This window comes from Megascapheus bottae, chromosome X, assembly GCF_031878675.1.
Source record: "Megascapheus bottae isolate mThoBot1 chromosome X, mThoBot2.hap1, whole genome shotgun sequence".
NCBI classification, from domain to species: Eukaryota; Metazoa; Chordata; class Mammalia; order Rodentia; family Geomyidae; genus Megascapheus; species Megascapheus bottae.
Genome location: NC_143547.1, coordinates 102,837,284 through 102,856,442, shown reverse-complemented (window position 1 = coordinate 102,856,442; position 19,159 = coordinate 102,837,284). Strand labels below are relative to the sequence as shown.

General features: G+C 42.9%; 1 protein-coding gene across 1 annotated transcript in view; it reads right to left on the bottom strand.

The window, feature by feature from the left end:
• Mtm1 (myotubularin 1) overlaps positions 1-9,005 on the bottom strand; it is a 94,350-nt gene extending 85,345 nt beyond the window's left edge. The window contains exon 1 of the mRNA XM_090326857.1: positions 8,962-9,005. The gene's annotated coding sequence lies outside the window, so the exon portion shown is untranslated. The remainder of the gene's footprint in view (positions 1-8,961) is intronic.
• Positions 9,006-19,159: the final 10,154 nt, after the last annotated feature.

Below are 19,159 nucleotides of genomic sequence, written 5' to 3'. Positions count from 1 at the left end.
TTTCCCCTTTATCAAAACTATTTTTACCAGGTTTCCTTGTTCAATGTCCATAGCTTAAAATACTCTATCTTAATCATATTCATCCTCTTTCAACATGTATTTCAAATTTATTCATCCTCTATTACTCATTTTCTCTTTCCCCTTCTCCCTCTCCTCCTAACTGTCCATTAGACTCATGTTCTGTATTTAACCATATAGTTACGTAAACATATCTACATGTATGTACTTGTCTATGAATTCACCATGCATTTATGACTCCAAAAATGTGCCTTAGAAGTGTGTCTACACAAAACCTAAAGTAAACACAGTACTTCCTGATGAACTGCTACATATACACAACTCAAATACAGATCCTGGGCTACAGCCCAGACCTTCTGAATCAGAAACTCCAGGCCTGGTGCCAGGACACTGGCAGTGCTGAAACATCCCCTCAGGTGATTCTGATGCCATTTGCTTCTTCAAGCGCAACCCTAACAGATCTGCCTTTGGGTATCACCCAGGAGCATGCTGATCCACTCAAACTGCATTGCCACTGCCAACTCCAGGTAATTTGGAACCTAGCCAGAGCCACACTCATCCAGAGCACTTCATAAAAGCCAGTGTCAGTTTCACCCCAGAACAGTAAAACCCCATGTCTGTGGGTGGGGTCAGGCAACATGTATTTAAAACATCCCAGAGCTAGGAGCTTGCTGGTGGCTCATGCCTGTAATCCTAGCTACACAGGAGGCTCAGATCTGAGAATTAAGGTTTACAGCCATCCCGGGCAGACTAAATTGAGAGACCCTTATCTCCAGTTAATCACCCAATAACTGAAAGTGGAGATGGCGGCTCAAGAGGTAGAGTGCTAGCTTTGAGCAAAAGCAGCTCAGGGATTGTGCCCAGGCTCTGAGTTCAAAGTCCCAGTACTGCTGCATACAAAATACAAATAATAATAATAACCCAGCCCAGGTAGGAAAGTCTATGACAATCTTATCTACAATTAACTATCAGAAAACCAAAGTGGCACAGTGGCTCAAAGAGGTAAAGAGCTAGCCCACACCCAGAGTGCAAGCCCCATAGCGGACAATAATAAAAATAATAGTAATAATAAGAATTCTTCAGATATATCTAAAGATCATATAGACAGTCATCACCTATAGTGTTCTCATTCCTAAAGAAATTTCTCTTTAGGGAGTCTGCACCCTTTCTATAGTGCCAGAGAAGAAAAACACAATTGGAGCTCTTTGCTATTCCCCTCAAGAAGAAAGCACATATTTCATGCATATATTCAAAGTGCCTTATTACTTACACAGCTGATACCAAGAAGAGCTCTATAGTCAGGAGAGCTGCAGTATAGGCTGTGAACACAGAAATCACCTCACCTAGGTTCAAGTCCTGATGCTGCTACTTCACCTTCTACCTGACCTCTCTGGAAGAAGCTCAGAGAGTAAATTCACCATTTCTACCCAAAATCATGATTAAAAAACTCAAATGAGACATTATGTCAAAGCCATGGGCTAAGGGTTTGGCAAATATTATACCTAACATTAACAGAAGTTATTCCTGAGGCAGCTTCTTGGGCACTGACAGCCAATCTGATGACATAATCAGCAAATGAGGCCCAACGATCTGTCTCAAAGCCATGCTGTTTCAGACTGAAGCAACTAGTAAGACAACTCTTCAGTATGCCCCAAATCACGTAAAAATGGAAGCGTTTTGTAAAAAAAAAAAAAAAAAAAAAAAAAAACACAAGGGATTTATACAACTTGATGTGAAGGGGGACCATTTCATTAACTACTGGCTTGATGACATGTCAAAATGCCAGTATTTTGCATCTACTGAGTGAAATGGGATATATAAAAACTGTTTCACCAGCTTATTTTATTGTACCTGCTAAGAAATTTTAAGTTCCACAATGGAGCTACCCCAACCATGGAAGCCAGAGTGGGGGGCTGTTATTTTTAGATCAGCTTCCTGAAGCTTGAATTTACATACAATCAGAAGGCTCATTAAAATTCAGATTCTACAGGGGTCCTTAGTAGGCACCAAACAGAGCCTGATGTTTTATATTTTTCAGACAATCTTCTTCAACAAAAAGAAGCAGCTGCAAGACTGAAGTGATGATAATATTGGGAAAATAATTGACACTACAAGAAGAAAAAATTAAACTTAGCTTCAACTCTATACTTCAGCTTAGCCAAACGGTTGAGATACAATCAGCCCCAACCTTTACAAAATCTTCATACTTAGCCAGGAGTTAGTGGCTCATGCCTGTAATCGTTGCTACTTAGTAGGCTGAGATCCAAAGACCATAATTCAACACCAGCCTGGGCAAAAAGTCCATTAGAGTCTTATTCTCACTGCCTGTCAAAAAAGTTGGATGTGGAGCTGTGGCTCAAGTGGTAGACCTCTATCCTATCCTATTATTTGGGCCACAAAGCTCAAAGATAGTGTCTAGGCCTAAAGTTCAAGTTCCAGGACAGGCAAAAAAATAGAGCTATTGCTCAAGTGGTAGGGCTCCAAACTTGAGCCAAAACAGCTAAGTGACAGTACCTAGGCCCCTAATTCAATCCCTAGTGGCAGCACCAAAAAGAAGAGAAGAGAAAGGAAAAAGGACCCCAAACTTGATGGTAGCAAGGGCAAAGAGATGGAGCAGGAAACTTTAAATTCAATATTGCCTGAGATTCCTTAGATCCTGCTAGGTCACATGGCCAGAGCTAATTGTGATGCTCTCCTGAGGTCTCCAGGCAAACTTGATTCCTTGTTGTTACATACAAACAATACTAACAAGGGGACATGCTTTAGGTCATGGTCAGTGGTCACCTGCCACCATACATTTCATATTCATATTTCCATGAAATATCTGGAGCTAATTTTAAGCTGGATGCAATGAAAATGAACTTCTCATTTCCCTAAATCTCTACTAAGCAATCTCACGGACATAAAGGAATTTAAAGCACTGCCTCCCCTGTTGAGAACATTCCTTTCTCATTCCTGGGGGATGGCATGAGAAAAGCAACCCATGAACAGGAGGATCCTGGAACTTCTCACCACAATTCAAGGGCACAATATCAAAATCGAATAATTAACACAGGCTGAAGAAAGAGCACCTCTGTGTGTGATTGTTTTGCAGAGGTGGGTAAGAGATGAATGTGTTACAAATGTTACTTTTGTTTTAACTTTCAATGATTACTTTCTAACTTTCCTTACTCCTTTCCATTCCCACCCTAACATACCCGAAACCAGAGAAAAAACAAACCTATATTCAAATGGCTTATGCCACAGGGCCAAAATCAAAATTAGAAAGGGATATGAAAGCAATCTGGGAAACATCTCATATCACTGGACTCCAAGAATCTAGTGATATCTATCTATCTAGTAAGATATAGATGCATAGGTACACATACACACACACCCTTACTGGAGTTCCCTATCAAAATAGCGAACCATGAGCCAGGTGCTGGTGGTTCATACTTCTACACATAGCTACTTCGAACGCTGAGAGGTGATAATCAAGGCTCAAAGTCGGCCTAGGAAGACAAATATGGGAGAAGGTTGAGTCTAATTAATCAGCAAAAGGCCAAAAATTAGCTGGGCCTTTGAATCTTAACTACTCAGGAAGTTAAGATCTGAGCATAACAGGTGTGAAGCAACCTAGGCAGGAAAGTCTGTGGCATTCTTATCTCTGATTAACCATCAGAAAACCGAAAGTGGCACTGTGGCTTAAAGTGGTTGAGTGCTACCCTTGAGCAAAAGAGCACAGGGACTTTGCCCAGGCCCTAAGTTCAAGCCAATAATCAACAACAACAACAAAAAGGGCCAAAAATGAGCCATAGCACCAGCTGTCTATGCCTGCAATAGTAGCTATTTGGGCAGGTGAGATCTGAGGATCACAGTTTGAAGCCAGCCACTACAGTAAAGTCTGTGAGACTCTTTATCTCCAATTAGCCACCAAAAACCCAGAAGTGGTGCTGTGGCTCAAGTTAAGTGGTAGAGTGCTAGACTTTAGCAAAACTAAGGGACAGCTCCCAGGACCTGAGTTCGAGCCACAGGTCCAGCACCAAAAAAAAATAAATAAAACAAAAAACACAAAAGAGGAGACATGGCTCAAATGGTCGTGACAGTCAAGTGAGAGCATGAGACTCTGAGGCCCTGAGTTCAAGCAGCAATACTGACAAAAAAGGGAAAGAAAGGAGGGAGGGAGGGCGGGAGGGAAGGAGGGAGAGAGACTGAGGCAGAGATGCCCCACTACATCTAAGGGGGAGATGAACCAAGAAAAACACAAGAATCCTCTTACATTAGTATCCCAAATGACAAAATGTACATAACATATGATAGTGCTATACCACTCACAAAGAGCTCTGATTCACACTTGAGTCTCTCAAGAACTCAAGAAGCTTAGTAGAGCAGGCTTTATCCACTTTGTCTTGCAAATGCAACCACTACTAGCAGCAGAGAAAAATGATGTGCCTTGTGTCACAGTTAAGCAGAACTGGGATTTGAACCCACTTCCAGAATCCAAATGCAGGAAGCTTCTCACCACATCACTCAGTGTTCCTCGAGCAGAAAATAGAAGGTAAGCACTCTAAGACACTATGCCAATTTTCTTTTCCTCTTTGTGTGCATGTGTGCATGTGTATGTGAGTGTGTGCTCGCACACATACCAGTATTGGGAATTGAATACATTGCCTTAAACTCTTGTTTGGCTATTTTGTTCAAAGATGGCACTCTACTACCTGAGCCAAACCTTCACTTATACTTTTTGCTGGTTCATTGGAGATAAGACTCTCATAGACTTTCCGCCTGGACTGGATACTCAGATCTCAGCCTCCTGAGTAGCTAGGATTACAGGTATGAGTCAAATCATCCAGCTATGCCAGTTTTCTTTTCTTTCCTTTTGTGTTTTCAAAGTGTGTTGGTTATAAAGAGGGTTTCATTTTAAGAATTTCATTTAGGTATACAATGTTTCTAGATCACTCCTCTAGCCTTCTCTCCTCTAATGTTCTCCCTCTTCCCACAATGTCAATTTTCTAAAGAGATACTTTTTTTTCTAAAGAACATTTTAAAGGAATGGCATTGTTGTGGTACTCATGGTGGAAGAACACAGGTCCAGCATTTCCAATGAAAGACAATTTTCCAACTACAAAGCAGAGGAGGCCTCACAGCCTCTCCTGCTCTGTTATTGTTTGTGATAACAAACAAAACACAGTCCAAATAATTTCTGAATGTGAACAGCAAAGGAAGTTTAGCACTGCTAGAAGTTTGGAACCTGTAGTCAACGATACTAGAAATTCAAGTATGAATGTAGAGAAATACCTAGAAAACCCAGTCCAAAATCCAAAGCTCCCTATAATTCAAATAAATAGCAGTTAACCCTGTTTTTGTTGGTGGTGGTCATGGGGCTTGAACGCTGGGCCTGAGCGATGTCCCTGTGCTCTTCAGCTCAAGGTCAGCACTCTACCACTTTGAGCCACAGTGCCACTTCGGCTTTTCTGGTAGTTAACTGTATCAAGGACTTCTTTCCACAGGTTGATTATGAACCGTGATCCTTAGATCTCAGCCTCCTGATTAGGTGGTGTTACAGGTATGAGCCACCAGCACACAGCATAGTTAATTCCTCTTGAGTGCCTACTATGTGCAAGACTATCATAAGCACTATAAGTGATTCACTTGGTCCTTCCAACAACCCTTCAAAAACATACTGCTACTGTTCCTTCTGTTTTCCAGATATAAAAACTGAGGTACAGATTGAAGTAAGTCACCCTAGGTCACATATGTAACAGAACAAGGATTATAATCTGGAGAGAATGCCAAATCTAGAGTCCACACATTTGAGGCAAATGACAAATGCCAAAAAAAAGAATAAATGAACTGAGAAACTGGAAAATAAAGAAAGCAGAACTTTGAAGAGGTCAGAAACAGGGAAGGAAAATTACAAAAGAATAATGAAAACATCGTATTTTTTGTTACAAAGTTGAATAGAGGTTAGAAAGAACTAGAAAGGCCCATCTTTGAAGTGACACTGGTTAAAAATGTCACCTACTGAGCCCTGAAGAGCCCTCAGTTTTCTCTTTATTTTAGAGTGCTCAATAAGAAAAACAACCATGTGTTTTTCGTGGTTTCTAAAGTGACCACATTTCATTAACCATCTTCTTGTTTTGTAGCAAGGACACTACAGTCCTTTTTGGAACACTGGTTGTTTTCAGAATCATGTATAAAGTTTTTCTTTGAACCACTGAACACACAGAATATGACATAAATGAGACCACAGAGGTGAACTTCTAGAGTGAGTTCTCAGTATCTCCATTTTAGTAGGGAATGTTCTTGTTCCTAGAACTTGGGTCCTCCTTTACTCTGGAGCTACTTCAGAAGAACTAGTTTCTTTAGAAGCCATACAACATGAAGACTGACAACCATTTCAGATAACAGGCTGATAGTACACACTTAGTAAGAGTTCCTGAGAGCCGAACAGACACCGCCATTTATTCATCAACTGACCCTGACCTTTGCAGAACCTTCTATAGTTACAGTGAGCTACCTGTGGAAACAGCAAATGATTTGAAAACCCCATCTTTAGGTATTTGCAATTACTGTATTTTTTGTATTCAAGGGGAAAATGCAAGTAAAAACAAAGCTGCGATGTTAATTTTCGTGTGTGCTGATCATGGGGTTGAGACCTGGACACTGTCCCTGAGCCTTTTTTGCTAGCACTTGAACCAGAGCTCCATTCTAGTTTTCTTTTTTTTTTTTTTTGGTTGTTCACTGAAGATAAGAGTCTCAAGGATTTTCCTGCCTGGGATGGCTTCAAACTGAGATTTTCAGATCTCATTCCTCTAAGTAATTAGGATTATAAGGGTGATCCACTGATACCTGGCTTGAACTTACTTTTTGTTACATTTTTTTTTGCCCATTGTGGGGCTTGGACTCAGGGCCTGGGCACTGTACTTGAGTTTATTTTGTTCAAGGCCAGCACTCTACTGCTTGAGCCACAACACCACTTCTGTCTTTTTGTATGTATATGGTACCAAGGAATTGAACATAGCATGTACAAAGTTACATGTTATGTAAGTATTCTACCACTAGGCCACTCTCCCAGCCCTGTTCCATTGGTTTTAATGGAGTAGTAGGTGACAATACACAACTGGAAAATCAGTGATGCTTAAGTCACTCTTGTCATATCACCCCAGTTTTTTTTCATTGTATACTTTTAGAGTTATATGTTGTTCACTGTGTTCACTTCTGATGGAAAATGAATAATATATCATGTTTCTTTTGCCAGTCCTGCGCTTGAGCTCAGGTCCTGAGCACTATCCTTAGACTTTCTCAAGGCTAGAGCTGTACCACTTGAGCCTCAGCACCACTTCCAGCTTTTTTTCTATACGTGGTACCGAGGAATCGATCCTGGGTCTTCCTTCATGCCATGCAAGCACTTTAACCTCTAGGCCAAACTCCCGGCCAATATATCATATTTTTAATTGTTTGGTACCATATACATAAACACCTTAAGGTCTTTCTGCTATCTTCCTCCCAGTGTTTGGGATACATCTGATGTACAGTGGATGCAGTGCTCAATGAACAAATAAAAGTGACAAGTAAGTAAATCTAAATTAGATTTTCAAGGTAAACAGACTAATGATATAATTGTAATACTGGAATCTATAATGGTGATCAAGTGTTATTGACCTCCATATACTTCAGAAGGTTCATCTGGAAGTACCAGCAGTTTGAATCTTGTCCCTGGTGTGGACTGTCTTAGAGATACATTTGATTTTGTAGGACAGCCAGGAGCCATTCTGAGTCGAGTCAGGTGAATATGTGATCCTGGCTTTGGATCGGTATGCACTGGATGAAAGCAAAATGAATCTATGAAATAACCAACCTGATGGTCTCATCTGGCTAGTAACCTGGTTTTGAAGAGAATCCAGAATTTGGCTTGTACTATAGTAAAACTTTTGGGTTTGTGTCAAGATTTTAAGGTGGATACTTCATAAGGAATAAAACTGAGCTGTGGTAATAAGAGCCCAGACGAGACAGACACCAGCGTATCCTCTAGAGACTTGACTTGTGATATAGTTTTGCCATTAAGTTGCCTAACACCTGTGTCACATTAGTCTCTCTGGGCCTCAGCTGTCCCATTCAGAAAACTAATGAGCTACGTGAAGTCTAAAATACTATGATTCCACTCTTCCAAAGATCTGCTTTAAAAACTCAGTTCAGTTCAAACTTCATATGAGTCCATTAAGCTCATAAAATGAATTTTGCTTGGGCAGATACAACAATTAATTTTCATTTCCTGAGAGCAGCAAAAGACAGTTAAAGGGAGGAAACTTAGCCAGTCGCGCTTGCTAGGCTGCGCATACTTCCGACTGTCTATCAGGGAACTAACTAACCCTTCCTTCCCAGATCTTCGCACAACTATTGCAAAAAAAACAGATAAGTACCCTCGGCTGGTGACATAAAGACACGAACAGAGAGAGGGATAACCACGGGTACTTGGCCATTGAGGACCTACAAGCTCCTAGTCAGGACCCCTGGGGGATGAGGGCGGGTGCACACCCGCAGCAGGACCCAAGGCAAGGACCAGGCTCGGCGCGTCACCAGGGAGGCAGGGCGGCCACCCGGCCCGTACGGCTCCCTGGGACAGGGAAGCAAAGTACAGTCCGTGGCAGGACGTCTGCTTCACGTAACCCTCCCTGGCAGCCGCGATTCCTCTCCCGACCTTCGCCCGCAGCCCGCCAGGGACCGAGGGAGGGGAGAAACGCAAAGCCAGAGACACCTGCCTGCCGATCCCCGGCCTCAGCCCGGCCCCACCGGGACAGAGCGCATAGGTTCTGGCAAACCCCACCCCCACCTCCGCGGGTGTGGAGAGGCCCCGCGCGACTCGCTAGCCCAGGGACTCCCTAGTTCTTCCTCTTGGAGCCACCATCACGGGTCCCCTCAGCGGCCGGCTCAAAGCCAGGCCAGCCAAGAGAGCGTACCCACCTCAGGTTCCGAGCGCCACCACGGTTGCCAGGCTGCTGCGCTCTTCAGCCCCGCTCCGCCCCCTCCGAGGCACGCCCCGCCTCCGTGGCCTCCCCGCCCCCCAGCCACCGCCTGCAGCCCTCCCCCAAGTGCCAGTTGGTGAAGCCGTGTCACGTGGTGCCGGCAGGGCTGCAGAAAAGGCTCTGGGTGGGCCTAAAGAGCGGCTCTGTAAGGCGGGGCTCTCTGCCTAAGAGGCTGCTGGGAAACCTGCTTTGAAGGGTCCGGTTCGTAGAGGCCGCTGGGAATTGTAGTTTATAGCATGGCGTCGGCAACGGGCAGGACCAAAATGCCAGGGGCCAGCCTAGTGACGGATATTGGACACTGCTTTTACAGGAGGCCGCTGGGAAATGGACTTTCACGTTTCTGGTTTTTCTCTCTTATCTTTATCAAATCAAGGAGAACTCCACAGGAAGAAATGATTCTATATAAAACTTTAATGGCTGTTACTAAATTGACCCATTATCACCTACACAGGGTTTACCATCATGAAGTTGAGACACTTATAATGGAGGAAAAAATCACTACTTCTTGATGCAATATCTGCAATTCACAAAAAAAACCCCACAGTATTTAAAAAATGGGATTTCCCTCATGCTGTGCCAGCACCTTTCCAAGAACTCCACTTCAGTCAGTGAAAGGAAATGTTTCAGATCAAAATTCCTTCTGCTTTTTGAGGTTGACTCACGTGACCATTAGCACAGTAAATAAAAAGAGAAACGAAATGAGGAAAAGGAAGGCAAATTTCAAAATGAGATCTTAATACAATCAAATAAAACAAGACATCAGAACTGTAGAGGAATATACATACTATCTCTTCTGCTACATAATCTTACATGATTACTTCTAGTCACTAGCACTTTTTCCTCTTCTATGGACTAGTTCTATACCATTGTAAAAATCTCAAAACACTTGTTCTTTCTAATACTACTCTAAGACAACATGCACACACACACACACACACACACACACACACACACACACATTCATACTTCATTATAGGATACTCCTCCATTTCAGTTTTATTTTGTTCAATTGTGGGATTTCAATGTTTATTTTCAAATAACCTTTATTTCATTTAATAATATCCCAAACCTCAAGCATAACTATTAGTGCTTCCAATTTTATTAATTTCTTAGTATGTTTCATTTTTAAGTTAAATCTTATTATAGATATGTATAGGAAAAAACATAACATATTCATATTTCCTATATAATTAACAGTAACCTTGAGAATACAATCCATCCTTTTCTCCCTTCTTTCGCTTCACTTCATGTTCTGGTCCAGAGATAAGAAACTTCCTTGTATTCTATGGCCAGTACATTTTCCTTCGTTCCTCTCGTTCTTTCCACTTGTTCCTGGCTTCGGTACTAGCTAGACTCCAGTATAGACCACACAAAACATGCCTTACTTCTGGGCCAGGAAAACTTAGCAGCTCCATCTGGGCACAACCAGCCCCTTTCATTATACTGATGTCACTATTTGCTTGCATGTCTGCCCTCAGCTACCACCCCTCCCATGCTGTGAATTTCTTTGAATCACACTCACATTTGTGCTGGATTTCAAAGCATGCTCATTAAATATGCATGCCAAAGAGGTTCCCTGGTGGCTGCTGAGTAATTGAATTCCCAATATCGGTGAATGTTACATCAGAAGGATATAGGAAATTGTGCACACGAAGAAGTAGGACTGCAGCAGGGGGGAGGGGAGACCTGGTATACAACAGGCATGACTTAAGGTTTCAAGAGGAAGGCTAAAGCTTTTCTCTCAAGATAGAGGTTGGCGACTGTAGAGACTAAACAGCATAGATAGTCTTTATGCTAAAGAAGTAGTTGCTGAGCCTCAATGCAGTGGCTCACACCTGTAATGCTAGCTACTCAGGATGGTGAGATCTGAGGATCACAGTTCAAAGCTAGCCCCTCTTATCTCCAATAAATCACTAGAAAACAAGAAGTGGGGCTGTGGCTCAAGGGGTAGGGTGGTAGCCTTGAGTGGAAGAGCTCAGGGACAGCACCAAGGCTCAGACTTCAAACCCCATTACCCCCACAAAAATTATAACTATAAACCCTCTACACATTAGCCTGATGATAAAATAAATAAATAAATAAAACAAAACATATAAAAAAGAAGTAGCTGCTGGTGGTGATTTATCTCGGGTCCACCTGAGTCCAGCCCCAGCACAATCCCTGAACAAACATAATCCAGGAATGAAGGGACAGTATGGAATACTCACCTCAAGCCTCAGAACTGAAGACAATCAGCTATGCTGTTCCTGACTCAGGTTGTAGGTATAGAGATCAAATAAATAGAAGATATGATTGCACTTATAAAACTGTAAGAAGGGACTGTGTTACAGAGGAGTCTTCATCTTGCCCTTGGCAAGCTCTCTGTGTTCCTTACCAAGTTCTCCTCACTTTCAGGCTATGGCAACATCGCACACTTCAGTGAGAATATGTAGGGGGTGTACACACACTATAGGGAAGCCTGAAGAACTTAACACACATACACACACACACACACACACACACACACACACACACACACACACACATGAGCACAATGTCTAAGCTTATTTCATAAGCTTGTAAGGAATACACAATGAATGTCTAGGACTAACTTAAGTTTTAAGTAGAATTACCTATGGAAAAATAAAAGCCAACCTCACCAGAATGGTGTAATCACTTTGGAAAATAGTTTGATAGTTTACATACCCATACTACACAAACTGTGAATCCTATCTATGGAAAAAGTACAGAAACATTCACAAAAATTCTTGTATTCAAATATTAATATCACTCTTTCAAATGTAACAATCAAAAGTGTAAACAGCTCAAATTCCCATCAATTGTGAATAGTTAAACAAATGGTAATACAGCTACAATGGAATATAGAATTGTTGATATCTGCAATGATGTGAATCTCACAAATATGCTAAATGAAATAAACTATACAGAAAATATTGCAGACTCTATGATTCCATTTTCATTCAATTTTGCTTATTTTTGCAGTACTGTAGACTAAATCTTCCAGTGTCAGCATGCTAGGCAAGTGCTCTGCCACTGAGCTATACCCTTAGTCTCTCACAATTTGGGAAAAGACAAAACTACAATACAGATTTGTGATTGACTGGGATCACAACCAATGTAGAAGTATGGAAGAGAATTGACTCCAAATGGCAAGAAGAAAGTTTGGGGACTGGTGGTAATGTCACCTGATTATGTAACCATATACAATTGCCCAAACTCACTAAACTATAAACATGGCACGAACTTCATTATAGACAAGTTGTGATGAAACCTAGACTGGGATGAAGGCTCTCTTCTGAGGCTTTCCAGAATTGGCATTTTTTCCCATAAAGGATCAGACATTTGACAAAAGAGGCAATGCCAAGACTGTGCCACAGTGACAGAGCTCGGAAGGAACTAGGGAACAGCGCACTCCAGAATCCAGGACCCAGAGAGGTAAGACAGGGTGCACCTATGTAGCTGGAGGAGTTCAGGGGTCAGGATTTGGACAAGCCCGGAAGTTTGCTCTACCTTCTCTCTAGAATCCGAGGCTGGGATTGGGGCAGTGTCAACCTAGACTCTGTTCTTCCAATAAAGAACTATTGTGCGCTCTCTCTCTCTCTCTCTCTCTCTCTCTCTCTCTCTCTCTCTCTCTCTCTCTCTCTCTCTCTCTCTCTCTCTCTCTCTTCCTCCTTCCCTCCCTCCCTCCCTCCCCCCTTCCCTCTCTCCCTCCCTTCTACCTCTCTCCCCCACCACACAGGTTCTTAGAGTTCAGTTACCACCTCCTTGGAGAGCTTTGGCAAATCAGCAGGTTCTATTTTCCCAGGTGCTTGATGGAAGTTTGGCCAAGTAATGGGGCATGAAATTATTTTCACGAAGGGATTCTTGGACACAGGGGCCAGACACACAAGGCTTCTTGTTATAACATCACAGTGTTCACAGGATGGCTAGGCAAATATAGAGTGTTCATGGGGGATTTTGAAGTCTACTATGTAGCATCATAGTGAGAGCTTCACATAAATCAAACCAGGAAGTAGAGGTGTGGCTCAAGTAGTAGAGTTCCAGCTTTAAGTGAAAAAGCCAAGCAAAAGCATAAGGCCCTGAGTTCAAGCCTTAATGCAAGCTCAAAATTAAAAAGAAAATAATAGAAGACAAACCAACTCCCCATATTCCTTCCTCTTCTTCTTCTTCCAATTGTGGCAGCCTGTGTAAGTGTGTGATACTGGAGACAACTTGGGGCCTTGCACATTCTAGACAAGTACTATAACAACAGAACTACACACCTACACAGATAGCCCTTGGCTGTGTAAGACAAAAGACCTTGTTGCCAAATCAAGCTGGCCTTGAACTTGACATCCTTATGCCTCTGTCTTTCATGTTCTAGCATTACTGTGGAACACTATTACACCTACTTGAAATTTTTTTTCTTTCTTTTTTGTGGTGCCAGTACTGGGGCTTGAACTTATGGCCAGAAACTCTTGCTTAGCTTTTTTTTTTTTTACTCACACTACCCTTTGCCCTACTTGAGCCATGCCTCTAGCTCCAGAATTTGCTGATCAATTAGAGATAAGAGTTTTTCTTATTTGTCTGGCCAGGCTGGCTTTGAATCAATATCTTCTGGCCTCAGCCTCCTGAGTAGTTAGGATTTCAGCTATGAAACACCACTAACTGTCCTGGAAGGGATTTCTTGTCTGTGCATGGGTACTACACATATAAAGCAGAGTCATAAAGAAGTATTTATGTATCCATATTCACAGTATCATTATTCACAATAATCTAAGCCTGAAAGCCCCTTATGTTTCCGTTGACTATCCACAGAAAATTGGACTAACAATATGCAGTACATTCTTATTTTGAAATATTATTAAGTCTTTTTTTGTCCTTTTTTGTCATGGGGCTTGAACTCCTGGCTTGGGCCCTGTGCCTAAGCTCTTCAGCTCAAGGCTAGTGCTCTACCACTTTGAGCCACGTTGTCACTTCTGTTTTTCTCATGGTTAATTTGAGATAAGAGTCTCATGGACTTTTAGTGCCTGGGCTGGCTTTGAACTGTGATCCTCAGATCTTACTTAGCCTCCTGAGGAGCTAGAATTGCAGGTGTGAGCCACTGGTGCCCCACAATTATTCAGTCTTAAAAATGAAGGAAAGGTTGACACATGCTATAATGTAGATGACCATTGAGGTCTTTAGGCTAATTAAAATAAACCTGTTACAAAATGCTTCCTGTATGAAGGAAATAATGTCAAATATTGGTGATCATTATATTAAGTGAAATAAACTAGACACAGAGCAATACTGAATCATCTCAATAATATGTGCAATCCAAAAAAAATATGGAAGTGAGAGTAGAGAGTAGAATGGTTGTGTCACAGAGGGTGGGGGTTGGGGAAATGTTGGTCAAAACCATTAACACATGAATATCATATTCTTTTACAAAAGAATCACTCCAGCGTAGTGCCAGTGACTTATGTCTATAATCTTAGCGACTTGGGAGGATAAGATCTGAAGAGCGTGGTTCAAAGCCACCCCTAGTTATAGTGGTTAGTAAGAACGTGTTTATTTTATGCAAAATTAAGTTGTGTGGTTTCTTTTTGTGGAAGTGTATACTTTGTGTATCCTGAGCCTCACATAATCTGTGGCCATTGTCTATCAGTGTTCACTGATGAATACTGACACTGCCTTCTTGTATTTTTGTGGACTTTGAGAGCTATTGGATCTGTGATATGGTGGTCCTAAGGGTGGTTCCAGATGCTCCATTCTCAGTGGAGAAGCCCCAGTGTGGGAAGGGTCAGGTAATAGGCTCCCACACTGGGCCTCATTTGCACTAGGAGTTCTAAAGGCAAGTACTACTGGATAATGCTGACCAAGCTTTGTCCAGGATGTGCTCAGAAGGGAGCAAATGATAAGGAGCACCCAGAGTGAACTTTCTGAGAAGCACATTGGCTCCTTGAGAGCCCACACTTGCTATCAGGTTTCTCTCCTCCACTGACTTGCAGTCATGTTCCACTTCTGAGAATCCTTTGTCCTTGGGATCTTCACTGCTGATCCCCATAGGAAGGACAACAAACTGTCTAACTTGCTCCTTCAAGTCAGGGAGAATGAAAAGCTCCATCATAGCTCATGAGCTTTTTCTGGGGGCTAGATCTATCTGGAGCCCGTTTTGAATGTCATCTCTTATAAACCTCTAGCTCTTGAACCATATTTCTTGAGTTGGGGATGCATTGTACTTCCTTCCTCTTTTTCCCTTCCCTACTAGAGACTCCCTATGTTTATCACACAGGCTTACCCCTTCAGTGGGTTGAGCAAACAATAGGTTGGACACCGGGCTTTAAGACACTTTCATCCAAGGAGATTTACTCAATGGGGACTCTGATCTTCTCCAACAAGTTCATCTCAGCCCATTCCCACACCACACCACACAAAATTGGCAGAATTAGGAAATGAAAACATAGGGTCCCTAGTTATATTTGCATGTGACTATGAATATTTTAGTATAGTATGCCCTGTGCAATGTCAGGGCTATATTTAACAGTTAAAGTGACTGGTTGGTTGTAACTCAAATGGTTAATCTAGCAGCCCTCCACCTATACCAGTCCAGTAATTCCTTCCTCCCACTCCCAGAACAGCAAGTCACACTCTAGTACCACTGGAGACCAATAACACTAACCAGCTGTGGCACGTCCCAGCCCCTTCTCTGCTCTTACTCTCTGCAGATCAACACTGGCTTGGTCAGATTGCGTCACTGTCATTTTTTGTGGATACCCACAAGATCACAATCTAAGCACCGCTTTTATTGACTTCTAGTATCATTAGAGGTTTCCATGTCTCAACCTCCACTGGGCTTTCAATTCATCCTGAGCAATGGGCCAGGGGCTGATGAGTTTTTTCTTTCCATTGAACTCAGAGCCTAGGCATTGTCTCTGAGCCTTTGGGTTCAAGGTTACTGCTCTACTACTTGAGCCATACCTGCACTTTTGCTAGTTAATTGGACAAAAGAATCCCTTTTCCCAGATGGGTTTCAAAACTTAAGCCTTCAGAGATGGTTTGAGGACTAACCACATGCATAAATAATAGAGTGGAGGCCTGAAATTGTGTCTAAAGGCAAAGCAGCTGACTTAAGAAGAGAAAGCCCAGCTTGTCTTGCTGCAGTGGTGAGTCCCCTGTGGCTCCCTATGCTTCCTGTTCTAACTCCAGCAATAGTACAGTGTGCACAGACACCCAGCAAGTGCTCAGTATCCAGCAAGTATATGTGGTTAGCACATGTGTAAAACTGCAGTTGTGTTCATAGTCCTGTCTCATTTCATACAGCGGGTCTCTTCTTTTTTTCCCCCACCTCCACTAACATCCCACAGATTCCTGGTCCTCATTTCCAAAAAAGGCAAAGAGACAGGTGGACAGTGGGAAATGGGAAAAGGAGAAGAGTGGACAATAGGACACAGGGCCACGGTTTCTGTTGTCTCTTTCATCTCTGTTGCAGGAGAGGACAGAAGTGGCTGATGGAAAGGAGACAAGGGGCTCGCTTAGAAGAGAAAGCAGTAACCAAGCTGACAAGTGGAACAAGGGTCTGTTGAGGACTAGGAAGGTGCGGGGTAACTGTGTGCAAAGCGCAGTGAAGGAAAGGGGCTGAAGTCTAACTTTCCACAAGGTAAGAAGGAAATAGGATGGAGTTTGCACCAGAAATGGTAGCTGGACTCAGAATTCCAAGCACGAGAAAACACTGGAGCAGCTGTGATTGTCTCTGGCTGAGATCAGTGGCCAGACATGTGACTGACTGAGTTCAAGGGGCAGGTAGCAAGGTACAGAGGAGCCAAAAAGAGTGGCCCAGAATTTCCAGAACCACTGGAACAGGCAGAGGATTTAGGGGCTCCCTGCCACCCTTTGGTGTAGTCCCCTTAACACAAACCCCAACCTGGGAAGCCAGTGCATGAGTGGAAGTTCTGAGTGTGGTGACTATCAGAAACCAAGCTGGAACTCCTCTGAGGCAAGTACAGAGGGAATGGACACTCCCTCCATAGCTCACCTGCCAGGGGGAATTGTGGGATGTGAACTGGTTGTACTCAAGATGGCCACCAGTAACTGAGAATCCTTCCTGTCTTAATCATATGCCTAATTTCTGAGAGTGGTAGGAAAGGTAGCCAAACTCTGCAGGATGATTATGGAGGCATCTTGCCACAGGGGCATCACAGGACCTCTCATCTAGTAGATACTCTGCAAATGTCTGTTGAAGAAACAATGGGATGGATGAAGCCTGGTAGTTGTTGCTGAGGGCGAGGCATGGTGTTTGGGGAATGCCTCCTGATGGTGAGTGCCTCTAATTGAGGGCCGTGCCAATTCTCCAGGGTAAGGTTATAGAATAATCTGCTGTCCTTTATTGATGAACAGAGATAGGCAGAAACCAAACCACTGCAATGCCTACTGCAAGCCAATGTTTTAAGTTTGAGTAGTAAGATTAAACCAACCTACTTCTTGTCCCAAAGTCTTTATCCATGCTAGGAACCTGCCTGGGGGTCCACATGTGTGTAGAGCTTGTGTGTTTGTTTATTTAGTGCCTTTGCCTAAAGATAGTAGAATACTCCCTATCCCATGATTTGTATTATACTTCTGCCTTCTGCCTTCTTCACTTCGTGCAGTCTGAGAAGCCTGGGTTGAAGGGGACCCAACCCTTCTGAGCTTGGGTTCCCTTTAAGGCTCTGTATCTGTATCTGTAAAATGGAAAGATCCATATGGATTTCTGTGAGTTCCAAGCATAAGAGCTTGTGTACAGGCATCTGGAACAGAAGTAATTCTTTGGCAAATAGCATATTTCATGTTTTAAGAGTATGGGGATTATACCCTTTTTATTCCCCATTGTGTATTTTTGTGTCCCAAACCAGACATGGTAGAGCATGTACGGTGCAGGGAACACTGAGGGAGGAAGGTAGGGCAGAATGTCTACAGTGTGGTTGAGAAAGTACCCACCTCAACCACTGGGACCAATAATGTTTTTTTTTTTTTGCCAGTCCTGGGCTTGAGCTCAGGGTTTGAGCACTGTCCTTGGACTTTCTCAAGGCTAGAGCTCTACCACTTGAGCATCAGCACCATTTCCGGCTTTTTTCTATGTATGTGGTACTGAGGAATCGAACCCTGCTCTTCATGCATGCTAGGCAAGCCCTCTACCACTAGGCCAAACTCCCAGCCCTGTTTTTTTTTTCTTTTAAAAAAATTGGTGCCAATCCTTGGGCTCAAATTCATGGCCTGGCAGACCCCAAGATGTTTTTGTTTGTTTGTGCTTTGTTTTGTTTTTGCTAGTCTGGGGACTTGAACTCTGGGCCTAGGCACAGTCCGTGAGCTCCTTTTTGGCTCAAGGCTAGTGTTCTACCACTTGAGCTACAGAGCCACTTCTGCCCTTTTTCTGTGATGATTTTCTTGCCTGGCATGGCTTAGACCCATGATTCTCAGATCTGAGACCCCTCAGTAGCTAGGATTAAAAACGAGCCACTAGCACCTGACACTGAGCACTTTTTTTTTGTTGTGGTTGTTAAAGTTGAGTGAAGCCACAGCTACACTTGTGGCTTTTTTTTCAGTGGTTAATTGTAAATAGGAACCCCACTGGTTTCCTGTCTGGACTGACTTTGAACAATCATCCTCAAATCTCAGCAACTAGGATTAGAAGTGTGAGCCATTGTTGGCTGGCCAGGACCAGTTACTTTTAGAATTGAGCATGGGGAGGGTGTCTATATTTTCAGCTACTTTCATGGCCCAGTACAGAAAGCATTTGATGTATTTGCCCTGTTTTGCTTCCGATGCAGACAAAGCTGTGCTGAGATCATAGTAACTGTCGCTCCTGCCCCCTAAAATTTGCCTAGTAACCCAGACTTGTAGACATACAGTGATCTAACTCCTACCTAGGCTGGCTGGGTTTAGGCATTGCAGCTTTGGGAAATCAAGACACAAGATGTATACTTAAATTTGACTATCAGCTAAAAACTGCAATAGAAGACTGTACCATGATGCTGGGAAAACTGGGCAGCCACATGTAGAAAACTAAAAATTGACCCTAGCCTTTCACCATGCATAAACATTAACTCAAAATGGATCAAAGACCTCAATATCAGACTGGAAACCGTGAAACTGGTACATGATAGAGTTGGAGAGACACTGGAACTCATAGGCACCGGCAA